The 6,941-nt window shown below is 36.1% G+C and overlaps 1 long non-coding RNA gene across 1 annotated transcript; it reads right to left on the bottom strand.

The window, feature by feature from the left end:
* Positions 1 to 1,407: 1,407 nt before the first annotated feature.
* On the bottom strand, positions 1,408 to 5,476 carry LOC104238711 (uncharacterized). The gene is made up of 3 exons (XR_713948.2): positions 5,349 to 5,476; positions 4,744 to 4,857; positions 1,408 to 1,668 (listed from the first exon to the last, which is right to left on the bottom strand). It is a non-coding gene; the product is annotated as an uncharacterized lncRNA (long non-coding RNA).
* Between the last annotated feature and the right edge of the window lie 1,465 nt (positions 5,477 to 6,941).

The following is a 6,941-nucleotide window of genomic DNA, read 5'->3' as shown; positions in this document are numbered from 1 at the left end:
TGAAGAAAATATTTAGCTCGGTGATAGCATCATAGACATGGTTCGGCAGGACTCCGCAAATTAAAAAAGGAAGCAATAGTTCCAAGAGAATATGAAAGCATGACTCTTCAATCCATAAATTTTATGATCCTTTAACTTTACACACCGTGATAAATTAGAAGAATATCCATCTAGACCCTTTATAGTTTTCAAGAACTTGCATACTTTAGACTTCTCATCTGGTGAAAAGTCTAGCATGTTGCTTGATATTACCACTTTCCATCTCTTGAGTTGGATGCAAATCTTTTCTTATACCCATTTCCTTCAAATCACGACGGGCATTCACATTATCTTTTGTTTTTCCTTTCATATCTAATAACGTCCCAATAATATTGTCACGCATATTTTTTTCAATATGCATGACGTCTAAATCATGGTGTACTAGATTATTTTTCCAATAAGGGAGTTTGAAAAAGATGCTTTTCTTCCTCCAATTATGAATGTCTTTACTTTTTTGTGTCTTTTTTCTCTTCTGGGTCATACCAAATTTAATGTCTGCCAAGCTATTCAGCTTGTTTAAAATATCATCTCCAGAGAGAATTTTTGGAGTAGGTTTTATTTCTACTTCTCCATTAAAATCACATTTATTTCCCTACCTCTTATGATTAGATGATAAAAAACTACGAGCACCTATGTTAGAGAACTTACGGCCATAATTTAATCGAGTATACAAAGTCTCTTTGTTGCATGAAGGGCAAGCCAAAGCTCCCTTTGTGCTCCATCCAGACAAATAGGCATAAGCTGGAAAATTATTTATATTCCATAAGAGTGATGCCCGCATACAGAAGTTCTCTGTTCTCGAAGCATCATATGTATTGACTCCATTGTACCACAATTGTTAGAACTCATCCACCAAAGGTTCTAAGTATACATCGATATCATTTTCAAAAGTTTTAGGGCCAGGTATCAACAAAGATAAGAAGAAATATGATTGCTTCATGCATATCCAAGGGGGTAGGTTATACATTGTAATAATTACTGGCCAAGTGCTGAGAAAAACACTCAAATTCCCGAAAGGATTTATCCCATCAGATGCTAATCCAAGTCTAATATTACGAGGATCTCTGAAAAAGTCCGGATTAAATGTATCAAAATATTTTCACGCATCTGAGTCGGATAGAGTTCTAAGAACCCCATCTTTAAAACGTTTATCATGATGCCATGTCATGTCTGAAGCTATTTCTGATGACGTAAACAACCTTTGCAATCTTGGTTTCTGTCATGAACTAAATCCCATTATAGGTCGTGATGACGTCCAACGCCGTTGTTAGGCAAGCCAACCCTAATCAACTAGTGAATTCTCATTTATTTTACCAAAACAATCCCAACAGTTTCTTAACTTAAATTTAAAGAAAGCGATAATTAACAATTCATAATAATAGATATACAACCCAAAAATAATAGTCTACCAATGTGTGTGCCAGGAACTAGTGTCACGAGTAGTAGGGCAACTAGTAGAATGTAAAAAAAAATAACTACCCTACTGACTGGAATAGAATAGATAGTAATAACAAAAAAAAGACTCCGACATGCTGTTGAACGGCTCAGAAGGGGCAGCTCACCATGAAGTCTCGTTCAAGTATCAGTGATGCGTGCCGGCTGGGTAGCTTGATGCACCTGCCTTAGATCCTGTACAGTTAAATACAGAAGTATAGTATGAGTACGTAAACAATATGTACCCAGTAAGTATCCCGTCTAACCTCGAAGAAGTAGTGATGAGACAATAATCTTATTTAAGTGTTACGCTAAGAATAGATAGCATGAATAATAATAACAGTTCAAAATCATGGAGAAATAAGATATTCTTTCATAAATAACATGTCAAGCTCAGTCATATCATGTAACACTTACATTTCAAACATTTAAGCATTGTAAATCAAGGAAGAATTCCAAACATATAACATGTGCACATTATGCCGAGGTCGTACAACCCGGTCCACAATAGTATTAAACTGTGCACTGTCAGATGGTCGAATGGTATGAGCCATAAATGCATCTATTTACTACCGAGGGGACCGGCCCGTTTCACAAATAGTAATTTATTATCAAGTAAGCACACATTGCTCATTTATATTCAAATAATTCATACAAGGTATCAAGTAAGTAAGTGTAACTGTCTATATTTGTTTACCAATATCTAGCATGTCCGAAGTGATCTTAATAGTAAGCAAAGACGCAAGCATTTGCAAGTTTAGCATGATACGGGTCCTAAACTACCCGGACTGTTAGCATAATAGTTGCTACTTAGGGACCACGTATGCATGTAGCCTCCGCAGATAGTCACATACACTTATTTAATTCACATATGAGGTTAATTTGCTCTTACAACGTTAGAAAAGAGACTTACCTCGTCCCAAAGCCTATATCCCAATTCAAGAACGTGCTCAAACCTCCAAATTAGAGCCTAATGATCCAAAAACTATTCAAATGGGTAAGAACTAGTCAATACATGCTCAAGAGTTCATATTTAAATTATTAAATTAATTCCCCAACCCTAAATGCAAGGTTCAAGAAATTCATCCCTGGGCCCACGTGCCCGGATTCTAGAAATTTTTGAAGAAAGTTGTTACCCATAACCTAAGTATCAAGAATATATGATTTTTACTCCATCCCATAACAAATTTCGTGGTTATATCTTGTTTTTATCAAAACCCTAGGTTTTCTCCTAAACCCTTGATTTTCCCTAATTTTTACATGTTAATCTACCCATAATCTATGTATTTAACTCATGTTGTGTAGAAATTACTTACCTCAAATTGCTAGGTGAAACCCTCTTTCTAAAGCTCCAAAAATCGCCTAAGAGGATGAAGTGAAATGAATAATGGCCTAAATACCGCATTAAAAGAGCTAGACACAGCCCTCTAATGTTGCATTTGCGACACCAGGTTCGCAAAAATGCGAGGGTCGCAAATGCGACAAATGCCTCGCAAATGCGAAGCCTGGGCTTCAGCTTTTGGGATCGCAAATGCAACCACAGAATCGCAAATGCGACGTCTGCCGGTATCGCAAATGCGACAAAAGTGTCGCAAATGCGAACACTGCTTGGTCGGGCTTCATCGCAATTGCAAATCCATCATCGCAAATGCAAGGTTCGCATTTGCAAACAATCTCTCGCATTTGCGAGACCTGCAACTGGTGCTAAGAATACCAGAAAATCTAGTGTGCTTTCAACTTCTCCCACACGTCCGAAACTCACCCGAGCCCTGGGGCTTCACACCGAATACTCACACAAGTCTAAAAATATCATACAAACTTGCTCGCGTAATCGGAAAACCGAAATAACATCAAAACTCACAAATTGGACGCCAAGATGCATGAATTTACTCATGAACTCTAAGAACTTCTAAAACACTTCCGCGCGTCCAATTCTTATCAAATCAACTATGAATGACGCCAAACTTTGTGTGTAAGTCTAAAATGACATTACGGACCTACTCCAACTTTCGGAACTGAAATCCAAACCCGATATCAAATAGTCCACCCTCGGTCAAACGTTCCAAAAACTTCAAGTTCTAACTTTTCGCCAAATGACTCTGAAACGACCTACGGACTTCTCAATCCACTTCTGGATGTGCTCCTAAGTCCAGAATCATCATACGGAACTATTCCCAGGCTTGGAATCCCAAACGGACGCCTAGAATTTAAAAATCCAATTCAACCCAAACTTATGGAATTTGCTCAAATTGCCAACTTTCACTATTAGGAGCCGAAACGCCCCGAGGTCATCCAAAACCCAATCTGAACATACGCCTGAGTCCGAAATCATCACACAAGCCTATTGGAACCGTCAAATCCCAATTCCGAGGTCGTTTACTTAAAATGTTGACCGAAGTCAAACTTGGCCTTTTAAGCCAACCTTAAGGAACTAAGTGTTCCGATTTCAACCCAAACTCTTCCAAATCTAGAACCAATTATCCCCGCAAGTCATAAATCAGTTAAAGCAAGTATGAAAAGTCTTATTTAGGGGAATAGGATTCTAGAAAACAAAACGACCGATCGGGTCGTTACAGTTTCAAATGAAAGTAACGTACAACTTTCCGAGGAATTTTGCTCCCAATCTTTTATATAGTACCCTTATTAGCTTTTTGACCTTCTCTTCATTTCCACCTAGACTCACCACAAACCAATATAGATTCGGCTTTGCATTATATTTTCAAAATAACATACAATCATTTTCGCAAGCATGTATTTTTCGTAAAGAAGACCTAAACTCCGAATCATTTTTTTTTTGCTCCATAGAATGATTTCGGTAAAGTTTCACAGAAGGAAGTGCTCGTTTAATTAATTTCATTATGCAGTCTATTGCTTTATCACTCAATCCATAAAGGCACTTCATTTGGATCAACTCCACAATCAGTGACAACTTGGAGAATTTCTCGCAACCTGGATAAAGTTATTGTGCAGCATCCTCCAGTAATTTGAAAAATTCCAAAGCAGATTCAGAAGGATCCACCCCACCAGAACAATTCGTGATATCATGGCCAGTAGCATCATAAATCATTTCAAATATCATCACCTTGCCCTTTTCTTACTTCCTATTGTACGTTATTATTGTTAGTGATTTGCTCTTTGGGTACAAATTCTCCATGAAAAACCAATGAGTGTACCCCTTAACTATCCCAAAAATTATTAATGTTCCTTTACTTCGTCTCTGATTTTGTAAAAAAACACAATTGCATTTTTTACAAGGGTAAAGGATTTCACCTTTTGGTTTTGTCTGCTTAAAAGCAAATTGAAGAAAATCTTCGACTCCTTTTAAATACACATCGCTCAGTCTATCGTTCCAGCGCATCCAAATCTTGTCCATTTCAAAATTTTCTACAAAGAAAAATAAAATAAGATCAAGATGCATAAAAAAATGCTCGCTTAGCAATGGTTATACAATTTAGAGGCCAATTTGCTACATTCAGAAAGCTACAATGTGCAATTTGAAAAATAAGTGTAACTAAACTTATCAGTTACTCACTTATATATCTTGAATCATGTAGCAACTTTTCCATAAGATAGAGAATAAATCCAAGGCCAATAAATTTTGGAGCACAAGAAAAAAAATTCTCTAAATATATAGTTTAAAAGCCATCCATAACCACAATACTAATTCTTACAGTAAGATGTTTGTGATAATAAAAAATCGAAAGGTATTATGCACTGGATGAAAGAATTTATAGCAATTGCTCCTAAAATAACATTAGAATTAATAATTAAAGTAAGGGAAATAAGAATTGTAGAAAGAATGAGGGAAAAGAGAATGAGAAAAAAAAAAAAACAAGATAAGTCAATGTCATGAATTTTTATATGTTCAACATTACCCCCTTTTGAAAGTCTGCTTTCATAAGACATCAACAATAATCACGACCAGACAGTGAGAGCCGTGGAGGTTGTTTGCAAGCATAGACAGATTTATTTTGTCTATAACAATTGCAAAAGGAATCGAGGATATGATAAGATGGTATACTTCTGGTTGAAGTTGAGGCCTTTTAGGTCTCTTAACTTTAAGCAGCCTAAAGGCGGAGCTTAATTTTTTGACAAATGTTGATGGACTTAGAGGGAGTTTTCATTTTCTCGATTTTTCGCCTCTCCTGATAATAATCAGGATTTATAGCGATCCGACCGGTCGTTTTGACCTTTAGCGTCTCATTCAGTGGTTTGAGACTTTGAGTAGCTTCATATTATGTATTATGACTTGCGTGCATGGTTGGTTTCGGTTTTTGAGGGATTTTGGATTGATTTGGAAGAATAACTCTCGTTTTAGAAGATTTAAGTTGAAACAGTTGACCAAGGTTTGACTTTTGGGCAAACGGAATCGGAAATGGGTTTTAATTATTCCAATAAGTTTGCATGATGATTTTGGACATATCCACAAAGTTTGGTTAAATTCCTATAAGCGTTGGATAAGTTTGGATTGTACAGTGATTGTTTTCGATTTCGATGTCGATTTGAGCATAAGGATAATATTGAGAAAATGGCCTTTGATTCATATTTCGACTAAACAATTCATATTGTAATTTTGGAACCATAGCAACTGAAATCATCAAGTTTTAACATTGTATAAGGAATTTATGGTCATTTTACTAAGAATTGGGTTGCTAAATTTTTTAAAATTAATTACGAAATTGCCATTGAATTCGTATTTAAAAATCTGCACTATTTCCAAATATTGAAATCAATATATCTCCTTGACTGGAATTTCCAAATATTGGTTTCCAAATAAGGTCAAATTGAGTGATTCAAAAGTCTAACTTGACTGGAATTTCACGAGGAATCCACTGGAGGCATCAAAAGCGAGTTCGGGATTGTTTGTCACAAGAAACGAAGTAGAACAACGGGGCATTTTTGGCTATTAATGTTGTTGGAGTTTTCTCATCTTGAAAGTTTGGGATTGAGACAATTCAAGGATGTTCTTCAAATTTCTTCCATGGGGTAAGATCTAAACCATAACCTAAGTATTTCCCTTTGATTCATTCCCTTGGTTTATGTTTTAATCCATGATTTTCATCGAAAACCTATTTAATTATTTAAATCAAGACTTAGGATTATGTCCTAAATTTTAAAAATTGAAAATGAGTTAGAGGCGTTTATTTCCTGATTCCTTTTGGGGTCTTGTTTTTCTATATTAGGAGAATAACATACTCGAATTTGGCGACTTTTGGAGTAGTATTTCGGGAGATATGGAACTCAACTAGTGTAGGTTAGACTCTTGGGTTATGAACACCCAAGAGCAATGTTTTGTCGAATTGGTTGAGCTATCGGACTCTAATTGAGTAGATTTTCATTCGTGTGAGATTGTATTGGTTCGGGTTTGCTCGGGTAAGCTTGGATTCGGAATCTAAGGGGGGTTCGACATTGACTTTTAATGACTTTTTGGAGAAAAAGTAAAGATCATAGATTTATTTATTGTAATT

Source organism: Nicotiana sylvestris, chromosome 10 (assembly GCF_000393655.2).
Source record: "Nicotiana sylvestris chromosome 10, ASM39365v2, whole genome shotgun sequence".
Classification (NCBI taxonomy): Eukaryota; Viridiplantae; Streptophyta; class Magnoliopsida; order Solanales; family Solanaceae; genus Nicotiana; species Nicotiana sylvestris.
This window is presented reverse-complemented; position numbering and strand designations above follow the sequence as displayed.